Here is a 12,995-nt window from a genome sequence, read left to right as displayed (position 1 = left end):
TGTGACACCCCATCAGACTCATCCGGAAAGCACTCCTAAAGGTCAACAATCAGACCTTGAACTCATAACAAGTTTTTTTTGTTGCTTTTTTTCTCTTCTTTCAAATTTTGTATATCAGTGGCTTTTATGTTTGTTAGCTTGTCGGTGTTGCTGCCATTGACACCATATTCTTATGTGCCACTTTGGTGCTCTCAAAGCCATCCCCAATTTTATGCACATATTACTATATGTACAGGTCCACCTAGAAAAGATAGGCTGGACAAACAATATGAGAAAAAAATAACATGACCAATTGTCCCAAAGGGACATGAGAAGTTGGGAGGTGGGGAATGGAGGAGATGTTGGCCAACCCGGGGACAAGGGAACAAAGAGTGGATCAAAACCAGTGGACGGAGGGGATGGGAGGACTGGTAGGGAGTGACCAAGAGCAAGGTAGCTGGGAGGAATTACTGAAACCAGAATGAGGACTGTACATGGTAGTGGGAGAGGAAGAAAGCATAAGGAAATAGAGGAATGGAGTAGGAGGCAAAGGGCATACCAAAAAGCCTAAATACAGACATGTACATATGTAAATATATTTATGATTATGGGGGAAATAAACATATGTGCATACATTTATAGGTTTAGTAGTAGGGTAGCAGGTGAGCATTGGGCCTCCTCGCGTGCATTCCCTCAATACAAGAGCACCTTGCTCAGCTAACGGGTCATTTCATGATACCCACCTTGCCGACATGATTGCTGAAAGCAGACGTGTACATAAGCAAACGTGGTGAAGAAAGCTGATGGTACCCGGCTATCAAAAGATATAGCATCTAGGATCTTAAAAGTTTGAAGACAAACAGTGACCATCTACCTTGGAAGCAACAAAGGCCACAGAGAAGAAGCACACAAGCCTAAGTGAACAAAAGGTGTTGAAGGGATCAGGTAGCAGACACCAAAGAACAAAAATCATCATTGTGTGATCACCTTCCCCACATAAATGCTGAAGACAAGTGTGTTCATAAGTAAGTGTAGTGAAGAAGGCTGATGGTGCCCAGCTATCAAGAGATATAGCGTCTGGGGACTTAAGGTCTTGAAGGTAAACAAGCAGCCATCTAGCCCAAAAGCAACAAAGCCCACATAGAAGCAGCACACCAATATATGTGATCATGAGGGGCTGAGGGGACCAGGTTTCAAGCACCAAAGGCGGGGTGGGGGGAAATCATATCATCGTGAATGAGGGGAGTGCATGATGGGGACTCAATGCCCATCTGTAGACAGCTGGACATCCCTTGCAGATGGGTAGTAGGGAGGAGATGAGTCACTCAGGGTTCAGTGTAGCAATAATGAAACTCACAACCTCCCTCTAGTTCTTAAACGCTTTCTGCCCCCCACCTACCATTAGTCCAATTCTATCTTGCAACCCTGGTTAGATTAGAGGACGCACAGATGTACAGATGGGATCTGGAAACACAGGGAATCCAGGACAGATGAATACTTCAGGACCATGGGTGAGAGTGATGATACCAGGAGGTAAGGGAAGGTATGAAGGTTGAACCGATCTCAGGGGATCTACATATAGCCTCCTCTCTGGGGGATGGGCAACAGGAAAGTGGGTGAAGGGAGACTCCGGGAAGTATAAGATAAGATCAAATAATAATTTATAAAGTATTGAGGGTTCATTAGTGAGGGGGAGGAGGGAGGGAGGGGGAGGGAAAAACAAAAATGAGCTGATTCCAGGAACACACGTGGAAGGCGAATTTTGAGAATTATGAGGGCAATGAATGTATAAGGGTGCTTTACTCAATTGATGTATGTATGGATTGTGATAAGCGTTGCATGAGCCCCAATAAAAAGATTTATTTTTTAAAAAAAGGAAAGTGGCCATACTAGGAGGGGAAATGGGGTGCGCGGAGGAAGGGGGAACTGATCACAAAGATCTATCTATAATCCCCTCCCAGGGGGACGGACAACAGAAAAGTGGGTGAAGGGAGACATCCATCAGTGTAAGACATGAAAAAATAATAATAATTTATAAATTATCAAAGGTTCATGAGGGAGGGGAAAAATGAGAAGTTGATACCAAAGCTCAAGTAGAAAGAAATGCTTTGAAAATGATGTAGGCAACGGATGTAAAAATACCCTTGACAGATGGATGTATGCGTGGATTGTGACACGAGTTGTACGGAAAATCGTCCAGAATTTGAAACATAGTGGATGATGTGGACCAGCAACAAACTGCCAACAGAGTAGAGGAGACTGCATCTCATTAGGCTCAGCCTGGATGAACGCGTTTATGTGAAAGTGTGAAATGACTGAGAGCTTTGAGGAAGATTCCATGCTTATGATCAGCATTTAAATATGATGCTGGGAGATGTTGCAGAAACTGTGACTACTATAGAAATTGATGAAGAGATGTATGACGAGACATATAAAACAACAAATGGAATATTCCAATGCTATTTTTGCCGGATGACAGCGTTGTATTGGTTGCCCCTCTGCTGAGAGTTGTTTGAAACCAAGAATCAGTTCAGAGGGGCAAAGAGGAGCCTCTTGCATGTAGGCTATATTCCAGAGAGAACCCTCCGTAACTTTGATACTCAGAAGTAACCAATGATTCATCCTTTTCTGAAATAAGTTGGTCTGCTTTTATAAACTAAATGACATTTTAATTTTCATCCCACCTTTCCAATAAATGTAATCACAAAAATGCAGAGTTATTTTAACAAATAATTATGGATTTTTTCTTTAAAATAAATGTTTCTTTTCCTATTTTAGTTTTAAAAAAGAGATGTATGAGGCCCCAATAAAATGATTTAAAAGAAAAGAAAGACATTTAAAAAGACATTTAAAAGAAAAGAAAGCCACCCGTCAGGACGCTTATGCAATTCCAGATGTCCCTCTTCAAATTTGCACCCCACTGCCTCCCTCACCCCTCCCCAAACTATAAACTCCTCCCACCCTTTTCTGTCCTGCCTTCTATTTGGTAATGGCTTTTAAATAAAGAAATGCTTTACACACGATGTCTTTTTAAATCTTTTACATCCTATTCACGTCGTGTCATCTTAGAAAAGGGCTCTCATCATAAAATATTGAGCCCACCGCTCTCGGGATTTCTTCTGACCTAGATTTCCCTGTCAAAGGTGGCCGGTAGTATTCTGATTAAGCAAACAGGGATTATGGAAGAGTTGTCAGTCAAGGAAGAGATGAACTTCAAGAGCTTTGTGTCTCAGACAAGGACTGATCTAGAGGAAAGTTTCAAAATTCCAGGTTGTGAAACCACGGTGGGCATGTCCGGTGACTTTTTATCTGGCACAAGCTTGTTCTACTGGGCTTTCCCTTTACGCGCTGAGCTCTAAACTTCTAGTGTCCGTGTCCTGCGCTAGTTCCTGAGCGTCCGCTTCCCAGAGACACCTCTGGGTGCCACTATCTTTCAGAATGAAGTGTGCAGACTGAATAACTCTTAAAATCACTCTTATTTCTCATTGAAAACTTACAAAGATGCCCATGCACTGGGGGGGTGTAGCTCAGTGGTAGAGCGCATGCTTTGCATGTATGAGGCCCCGGGTTCGATCCCCGGCACCTCCAGAGTTTTACTTACCAATGCCATTATCCATCGTCTCAAAACTGCTCCACAGCCCAGCTTTTCGTTCTGCCTAAAAAATAAATGGAACAAAAAGCCGCCGTTGAATAGATCAGGTTGTTTCCCATTAGAAGGCTCAAAACAGGATCACATTTAACCGCAGCCCCAGTGGAAGAACAATCCGTTTCTATGACATGCCCTGCAGGATACACGCCCTCCTGAAGGAAATATGGAATATGTAGGTGCGATAGCAATGTGTGGTGAAGCTGGTGCCCATCTATCAGGTAGAATAGGATATGGGGGGGTCTTACTGTCTTGTTTTCAATCAAGTAACCTTCTAAGCGAGACATCAACTAACCTCAATTGGAAGAAGCACGCCCACCCCTGGGATCAGAGGAGTGGAAAGGACATCATAGAAATCCGCAGTGGAGAATGCTATCAGAGGTTAAATCGCCAAGTTCTGGTTTGTAGAAGGATATTCCCACCGAAATTTAAGCCCCTTCTACTGCCTGGTGTAGCAGCATGAAAGATCGCAGTTTTGTGGTTTGAGAAGCAGTGGATGTTGGAATGGTGGGTTTTCCCTCTGGCCAGCTGTCAACCCTGCTCCTTAGAACTAGGCAGATAAGTGATAGCCCTGCCCGAAAGAGGGGGAACCCACGCGCTAGGGCCCTTCCTCCACAGGGTCCTAACACAGACCGTCGCTCATCTGCTTTTGACAACCGCAAGCATTGTCAGTCTTCTCCCTTTTTAGAAACCCGTTTCCCTGCTCTCAGGGGACCACTCACGTTACTTGACAGTAAGGTTTTCCGTGTTTGTATTCGGACGGGAGAAGTCTGGCACTGCCTTTAACGTGATCCATACCGTGTGTTCCCAGTTGCTCCAGTGTCACTGAAATTCAGCGAGACAGACAAGCAGGCAGTGAGAGGGGAGAACGAACGGAAAGGACTCCGGATTGTGCAACAGCCAGACAGAACCAACAAGACAACGCTCCAAAAATCCCAAAATACAAAATAGAGATTCCTCCTCTAATACTAACCACCCATCCGCTGCCTCCAGAGACTGGATTGCGGTTTTCAGACGTGGCTGATTATAGACTTCATGTAATTCTCAATATGTGGATAATATTCAATAAATTGCCGTTAAATGTTTAAAAGCACTGGAAAGTTTACATAATATTTGTATGTCTATGTAAAATGAGGATGCTTTATATGCCTAAATAGCTCAGTTGGGAGAGCGTTATACTGAAAATATAAAGGTTCCTGGTTCAATCCTAGGTTTTGGCAGTTTGACCCTCCGTTTTGGATACTTTAAGAAAAAATGTGACTGGTGTATCACAAGATTTGGGGATTGTACTACAACTCAGGATAACACATCGGTGCAGTTGTGAAAAGCTATATTTTTGAAAAGACAGATTTCTTTTAAAAATCATTTTATTGGGGGCTCATACAACTCTTAGCAGGATCCAATTGTGTAAAGCACACTTGTACATTCGTTGTTCTCATCATTCTCAAAACACTCGCTTTCTCCGTGGGCTTTGCAATCAGCCCCTCATTTTCCCTTCCTCTTCTCCCCTCTTTCCCTACTCCCTCCTCCTGCATGTACGCTTGATAATTTATACATTATTATTTTTTCATATCTTACACTGCCCGACTTCTCCCTTCACCCACTTTTCTGTTGTCCATCACCCAGGGAGGAGGTTATACGTAGGAAAAGATATATTTCAAAAAAAAAGAAAGAAAGAAGAGATATATTTCTATATGATATATATATATATGCTTCGACATCTCTGACTGATTTTATTTTTATTTTTTTATTGGTCATTGTACTGGGGCTCTTACAGATATTATAAAAATCCACAAATCAGTTATATCCGGCGAAGTTATACCCATACGGTTATCATCATTTTCACAACCATTTTAGCAAATAAAACCAAGTTGTATACATGCATATTTTGATATTCCTTGGTTTTATATATTTCTGTGGTCCTGCATAAAGTTATAAACAACTTTTGCCTATTTCAGTAAAAAACAATTGGGAAACAGTAATTCAGGTAAGTAGCCCGGTGTTGCAGTGCTTAAGGGCTGGGTTGCTAACCTAAGGGGGATGGTTGATCCACCCAGTTGCTCCTCAGAAGAATAACCTGGCGACGTGCGCCTGTAAAGGTGACAGTTTGGAAAACCTGAGTCGCTTCTGAGCTGGAAATGGTGGCTTGAGACATTTCAGTGTTGCCTTGTGCTCTGCCTGGTGTGTTGCCATCACCCAGGGTCGGTCGGTTGGACTTGGTAGCTCTGCGCCCGGTGTGGCAGTGTGCTTCCCTCACCATGGCGCTGGAAAGGTGGGAGGCTCTAAGGGGGGCCCTAGGAGGTGGAGTCCATTTAAAGCCCACAGACTGCATTACATCCCTGGTTCATTGCCACTTTGATACTATGCATGAGGGAGCTCTTCCTTTCTCAGTCCTCAAGACCTCAACACATGCTCTGCCTCATTATGTTTAGTTCCAACCACTTACTGACTCACTGATTGTCAATACAGAAGCAACCCTTGACCCCACACTCTTTTGGAGGCTACCCAAGTGGAATGTCATAGCTCAGGAAACCACTCAGGGTGGCTGACAGCAGGAGGACCAATTCTGTGACTGAGAGCAGCTGACAGGGATTCTCCCCAGGGGTGGGCAGGGCCAAGCTCCTTCTAGGGGCTCCAGGGCAGAAGCCTTCCTTTCCTCTTCCAGCCTCTTCTGACTACCAGTTTCTTCTTCATCTTCTCCATCTCCATGGTAACAAATTCTTCTTTGTGTGTTGAAATCTCCCTCTGCCTCTCTTCTCAAAACTCTCCTGATTGCATGTAGGGCTAACTCAGATGATCCAGAGGATCTCCACACATCAATATCCTTACCCTAAGTATATCCGCAAGGTTATGTTTCCTGCAGAAATTCACATGGACAGCTTCCAGGGATTGGGACCTGCCATCTCTGGGAGCCTTTATTGAACAACATCCGGCCTTCTTCAGGCAGGTTCTCTTCACCCTGAAACAAGGGTGTTACCATAGCAACAGACCCTTCATCTTGACTCCTGTGTTCCACCCTGATTGGGAGAAGGAACAACAAAAAGGTGGGGAAAAGGGAAACTTTAAACAAAGGGAAAGGGTTTTAATTTCCTGTGTTCTCTCCAAGTTCTGAAGTCGTGGACCCATCTTCCTCCTGAGGGTCTCTCTGCCCATGTGCTCCCTCCGCAGCCCACGTTCTGTGCCACAGGAAGAGGGCAGTGGGTCCCAGGTGAATGAGTGAACAGGTGGGTGCAGACCTTGCCATGAAGGCTTCCAGGGAGCTGGAGTCCTGCAGTGTGTCAGAGATGAGGGGAAACCAATTCAAAATGACACCCTGCAACGTGATGGATTTCTATTCCATCCTGGTCAACATTCATCCATTTTTCCTTTCTTCCTACATCTAGCAGTAAAAATGATGCCTGAAAACTGAAGCCAACATCCAGCATTCCAAGATGAAGACATGATGCATATATGTAACATGTATATAGCTACAGAATTTTGTATGAAGACTATTACATATACATATAGATGTAAAACTATGCTACTTAGAGTGTATGGGTTTTCTGAGAACACCTTACTAATTAAAACGTTTGCTTGGATCAGTTACCTCTTTTCTCATCCTGTTATCTTATTCTTTTAAAATATTTAAAATTATTCTTTTGGATTTATTTGTTTCTGCTTGCATTCAGTTTTAGAGTTATTTCCGCTCCAATTGAAGTCTGTTTTATTTAAATTTTTTGCCCCAGTAAGTACTAACGTGCACAGAAAGTTACGTGCATTGAGAGAAGTCCAGGAGAGCGCTGGATGCTGGGACTGAGCCGGAATGGGATGGAAGCAGGTCCCCGGCAACGTGGAGCGAGACGTTGGAGAGCAGCAGTTCCTCTCTTTCCGGCATTGTGTCCTTTCTGCTGTTGTGTCAGTAGCTGAGGGTGTCCAAGGGAAAGAATTTTGGAATTGAACGTAATTAAAACAGTCATCTTCTGATGATGATTTTGACCGTAAAAGATTAGTAAAGATTCCTCTAAAGTTTACCATCGCTGTCGGGGGTATAGCTCAGTGGTAGAGCGCGTGCTTAGCATGCACGAGGCCCTGGGTTCGATCCCCAGTACCTCCAGTTATTTTTCCTCTGTACAAAGAGCAAGCATAATCCACTAGCTGTATGGATGGTAATAATAGTTGCAGGAGCCCCCAAGGGAGCGATTTTAAAACGAAAGGAAAAAAAACCGGCAATATGAGGAATGGAGAAAGGTGTATTAGCAACCTGAGACAGCAGATGACACAATGTTGCTTGCTGAAAGCCAAGTCTGGACATTGGTAGATACAGGCAAGGAGTAAGGTCAGTGCCCTTATATTTGATAGGCAACCAATGTCACAAAACAAATTGTGTTGTAATGATTTTATAGAAATCAGGTTTGCTTTGTAAGATCTCTATATCCATATGCCCTTTGATCACTCTTTTCTCTAAGAACTCTCATCAGACATTGAACTGAGCTACCTGTGCTACATTGGCAGCCAGGGGGTCCTGTACATGGATGGGCTCAATTGAACAGGGTCAAAACCAAACTCTGCTGCTAAGGTTCCCCCTGGAACCCCCCAAGTAAAAGACAAACAAAATGTCCCCTTTAAAGCACTTGCTACTGTTTGTTGAATCACTGGCTGTCTTTATGTCTCTCCCATGTTTTTTTCTGATAAAATCCATTAGGCTCCGAAATTCTATGTTTAGTTACTTTCAAAATTTCAGCTGCTCTCCATCCCTAAATCTGCTGATCGCTTCATATCTTGAGCTTTGCTGCCTTGGATTTTTTCCCCTCCAAATTACTCAGTGTCCTTTAAACCCAAATAAAAATTGAGTAGACAAAGAGAACACGATGATGGAACACGGAGACTAATGCGGTCCATAACACTAACTTGTCCGTGTAGAAACTGTTCAATGGGTGTGTTGGTGTTTGCTTTCTATATTCCCAACAACAAGATAACAAATACAACGAAAGGGACAAAGCAATGGGAATCTTGGTCCTACATTGCTGTCCAAACCACATGTGGTTTTTATTCTCACTCTGGCTCTTCCCATCACTCTCGTCCCTAACATTCTTGTCAGCAAATAGCAGGAAGTGTTTTTTCCTGGGAAAGCAGAATTTCAATAGTCTAATGTGACAGATTTAGACACTTATGGAATTTGTGTGTGTGTGAGATCCAAGTGAATTTTCATGAAAGATGTTTAATGTTTTATAGTTATGAACAGAGTGAAATGGAGTGGTGGGGGAAGCAGAGAAAGGAGGTCCTTAGGGAGTATAAAGGACGAACTTTGGGGCCAGGATGTGACACCTCATCAGACTCATCCGGAAAACACTCCTAAATGTCAACAAACAGACCTTGATCTCATAACAAACTTTTTTTCCTTCTTCTTTTAAATTTAGTAGGTCAGTGACTTTTATGTTTGTTAGCTTGTCGGTGTTGCTGCTGTCGACGCCATGTTCTTATGTGCCTTTTTGGTGCTGTCAAAGTCATCCCCAATTTTATGCACATATTACTATATCTACAGGTCCACCTAGAAAAGATAGACTGGACAAACAATGTGAGAAGAAAATAACGGTACCAACGGTCTCGGAGGGACATGAGGGTGTGGGAGGTAGGAGAAGGGAGGAGGTGTTGGTCAACCCAGGGACAAGGGAACAAGGAGTGGTTCAAAACAAGTGGAGGGAGGGGAGGGGAGGACTGGTAGGGAGTGACCAAGGGCAAGGTAACTGAGAGGAACTACTAAAACCAGAATGAAGGCTGAACATGGTAGTGGGACAGGAGGAAAGCATAAGGAAATAGAGGGAAAGAGTAGGAGGCAAAGGGCATACATAGAAGCCTAGGTACAGACATGTACATTTGTAAATATATTTATGATTATAGGGGAAAGAGACCCATGAGCTTATATTTATAGGTTTAGTAGCAGGGTAGCAGGTGGACATTGGGCCTTCTTGCATGCACTCCCTCAATACAAGAGCACCTTGCTCAGCTAACTGGTCATTCCATGATACCCACCTTCCTGACATGATCACTGAAGACACACGTGTGTATAAGCAAACATGGTGAAGAAAGCTGATGGTGCCTGGCTATCAAAAGATATAGCATCTGGGGTCTTAAAGGCTTGAAGACAAACAAGCCACCATGTAGCTTGGAAGCAACAAAGGCCACAGAGAAGAAACACACAAGCCAAAGTGAACATTAGGTGTTGAAGGGATCAGGTAGCAGACACCAAAGAACAAAAATAATCATTTTGTGATCACCTTCCCCACATAAACGCTGAAGACGAGTGTGTGCATAATTAAGTGTAGTGAAGAAGGCTGATGGTGCCCAGCTATTGAGAGATATAGAATCTGGGGACTTAAAGGCTTGAAAGTAAACAAGCAGCCATCCAGCTCAAAAGCAACAAAGTCCACATGGAGGCAGCACACCAATATGTGTGATCATGAGGGGCCGAGGGGACCAGGTTTCAATCACCAAAGGCGGGGGCTTCAGGGGGAGGAATCATATCATTGTGAATGTGGGGAGTGCATGATGGGGACCCAATGCCCATCTGTAGACAACTGGACATCCCTTGCAGAGGGTAAGTGGGGAGGAGATGAGTCACTCAGGGGTTCAGTGTAGCAATAATGAAACTCACAACCTCCCTCTAGTTCTTATACGCTTCCTCCCCACAACTATCAGCATCTCAATTGTACCTTTCAAAACTGGTTAGACTACAGGATGCACAGCGGTACAGATGGGATCTGGAAACACAGGGAATCCAGGACAGATGAACACCTCAGGACCAAGGGTGAGAGTGGTGATACCAGGAGGTAAGGAGGGGTAGGAAGGGAAAACTGATCTCTCAGGGATCTACATATAACCTCCTCTGTGGGGGATGATCAACAGGAAAGTGGGTGAAGGGAGACTCCGGGCAGTGTAAGATAAGATAAAATAACAATTTAGAAATTATTAAGGGTTCATGAGGAAGGGGGAAGCTTGGGGGGCGGAAAGAAAAATGAGCTGATTCCACGAACCCAAGTGGAACGCGAATTTTGCGAATGATGAGGGCAACAAATATATAAGAGTGCTTTACTCAATTGATGTATGTATAGATTATGATAAGAGTTGTATGAGCCCCAATAAAATGATTTATAAAAAGGAAGAAAGTGGTCATACTAGGAGGGGAAAGGGAGGTGGGCGGAGGAAGGGGGAACCAATCACAAAGATCTATCTATAACCCTTTCCCAGGGGAACGGACAACAGAAAAGTGGGTGAAGGGAGACATCCGTCAGTGTAAGACATGAAAAATAATAATAATTTATAAATTATTAAGGTTCATGAGGGAGGGGAAAAATGAGAAGTTGACACCAAGGGCTCAAGTAGAAAAAATGCTTTGAAAATGATGATGGCAACAGATGTAAAAATGTGCTTGACAGAATGTATGTGTGTGTGGATTATGATAAGAGTTGTATGGGAATCTACAATATTCTGCTAGCTTCCAAAAAGAAAAAAACCAATAGCCCACTTGAAAGGTGGGCAAAGGACTTGAACAGAAGTTTCACAGGGGCAGAAATCCGAATGGCCAACAAACATATGAGAAAATGTTCCCGATCTTTAGCCATAAGAGAAATGCAAATTAAAACAACAATGAGGTACCACCTGACACCCTCAAAGGTAGCCCAATTCAAAAAATCAGAAAGCAACAAGTGTTGGAGGAGCTGTGGGGAGACAGGAACTCTCATCCACTGCTGGTGGGACTGTAAGTATGTACAGCCACTATGGAAATCAATCTGGTGATACCTAAAACAGATGGAAATAGAGTTACCATATGACCCAGCAATCCCCCTACTGGGCATATACCCAGAAGAGGCAAGAAACAAACCAAGACCAAACATCTGTGCTCCAATGTTCATTGTGGCACAGTTCACAACTGCAAGGAGTTGTAAGCAACCCAAATTTCCATCAACTGACTATTGGATTAAAAAACTGTGGTATATACATACAATGGAATACTACGCATCACCAAAAACAGCGATGAACGTATGAGGCACATAGCGGCATGGAAAGAACTGGAGGAAATCATGCTAAGCGAGGTAAGTCAGGCCCAAAATGACAAGTACAACATGAGCCCGCTGAGGTAAGAATTAAAAAAATTTTTTTAAAGCAAAAGTGTCATAGGGAAAAAAGCTACTGTATGCAAACATTTTAGGGGTGAAGACTGTGTAGTATGGAAGAGACCAGACCAAAACCAGGGATGCACATGGTAGACAATGGTGGAGGAGGTGGGGAAAGGAAAACAAAAGGATGAATACAAGGAAGAAAAGGGTAGTGGGGTCATGGGGCATTAATCCACCCAAGGGGAGGGTATTGTTTATATCTCCACAGGGAAAGTGGGACCAGACTTCAACCCAGTGTCGCAAGGTGTGAATGCAATATCCCGGCATGGAGGAGGGAACCAGTGGAGAGGTCTGGGAGGCTGGCCCCAGCACCATAAATTAAGTGGATTCCTGCCCCTCCCCCGAAAAGAATTTGTTCCAAAGGACGACATTGACTCTGCAGCTCCGGGAGATGAACATATCTGATCAGAGCACACGGGAGAAGATGAAGGGGCAGGAGGAGAGAGTGGAGCACAGCCTGGCCCACCAGGCCATGATGATGATGTTCCTGAGTAGAGCAGCCAGTCCACAGAGAGAACAACATGGCTGGCCCCACTATGAGAAATGATGCCAATCAATGACTAAGGGCGATACAGGGGACTGTACCGGAGACACAGTGTGGGAATTGCACCTGACCTGATCTCACCACACCGAGGCAAATCACTGGGGGAGTGCAGTGGAACAGCAAGGGAATGGAGTGGCAAGGTCCCCAGGGAATGCTGAAAGTGGACTTTGGGGCCAGGGCGTGGTGCCCCAACAGACTGGACTGGAAAACGCTCCTAAGGGCCAGCAAACGATCCCTGAACTAACTACAAAAAAAAAAAAAAAAAGAGTTGTATGGGAAACAGTCCAGATTTTGAAACATGGTGGACGATGTGGACCAGCAACAAACTGTCAGCACAGTTGAGGATACTTTGCATCTCATTAGGCTCAGCCTGGATGAACGTGTTTATATGAAAATGTGAAATGACTGAGAGCTTTGAGGAAGATTCCATGCTTATGATCAGCTTTTAAATATGATACTAGGAGATGTGGAAGAAACTGTGACTACTATAGAGATTGATGAAGAGACGTATGAAGAGACATATAAAACAACACAACGGAATATTCCAATGTTCTTTGTGCTGGGTGACAGCGTTGGGCTAGTTGCCCTTCTGCTGAGAGTTGGCTGAAACCAAGAATCCGTTCAGGGGGGCAAAGAGAAGCCTCTTGCATGTAGGCTATATTCCAGAGAGAAA

At 43.9% G+C, this 12,995-nt stretch overlaps 3 non-coding genes and 2 pseudogenes across 3 annotated transcripts; all 5 read left to right on the top strand.

Annotated features, from left to right (window-relative positions):
- Nucleotides 1-1,499: 1,499 nt before the first annotated feature.
- On the top strand, nt 1,500-2,495 carry LOC142441121 (U6 snRNA-associated Sm-like protein LSm3 pseudogene; annotated as a pseudogene).
- A 1,000-nt stretch (nt 2,496-3,495) lies between these two features.
- On the top strand, nt 3,496-3,567 carry TRNAA-UGC (transfer RNA alanine (anticodon UGC)). Its single transcript has one exon. It is a non-coding gene; the product is annotated as a tRNA-Ala (tRNA).
- Nucleotides 3,568-4,772: 1,205 nt separating this feature from the next.
- On the top strand, nt 4,773-4,845 carry TRNAF-GAA (transfer RNA phenylalanine (anticodon GAA)). Its single transcript has one exon. It is a non-coding gene; the product is annotated as a tRNA-Phe (tRNA).
- A 2,801-nt stretch (nt 4,846-7,646) lies between these two features.
- TRNAA-AGC (transfer RNA alanine (anticodon AGC)) lies at nt 7,647-7,718 on the top strand. Its single transcript has one exon. It is a non-coding gene; the product is annotated as a tRNA-Ala (tRNA).
- Nucleotides 7,719-12,620: 4,902 nt separating this feature from the next.
- On the top strand, nt 12,621-12,929 carry LOC142437517 (U6 snRNA-associated Sm-like protein LSm3 pseudogene; annotated as a pseudogene).
- Nucleotides 12,930-12,995: the final 66 nt, after the last annotated feature.

The sequence above is a fragment of the Tenrec ecaudatus genome, chromosome 1 (genome assembly GCF_050624435.1).
Source record: "Tenrec ecaudatus isolate mTenEca1 chromosome 1, mTenEca1.hap1, whole genome shotgun sequence".
Taxonomy (NCBI): domain Eukaryota; kingdom Metazoa; phylum Chordata; class Mammalia; order Afrosoricida; family Tenrecidae; genus Tenrec; species Tenrec ecaudatus.
This window is presented reverse-complemented; position numbering and strand designations above follow the sequence as displayed.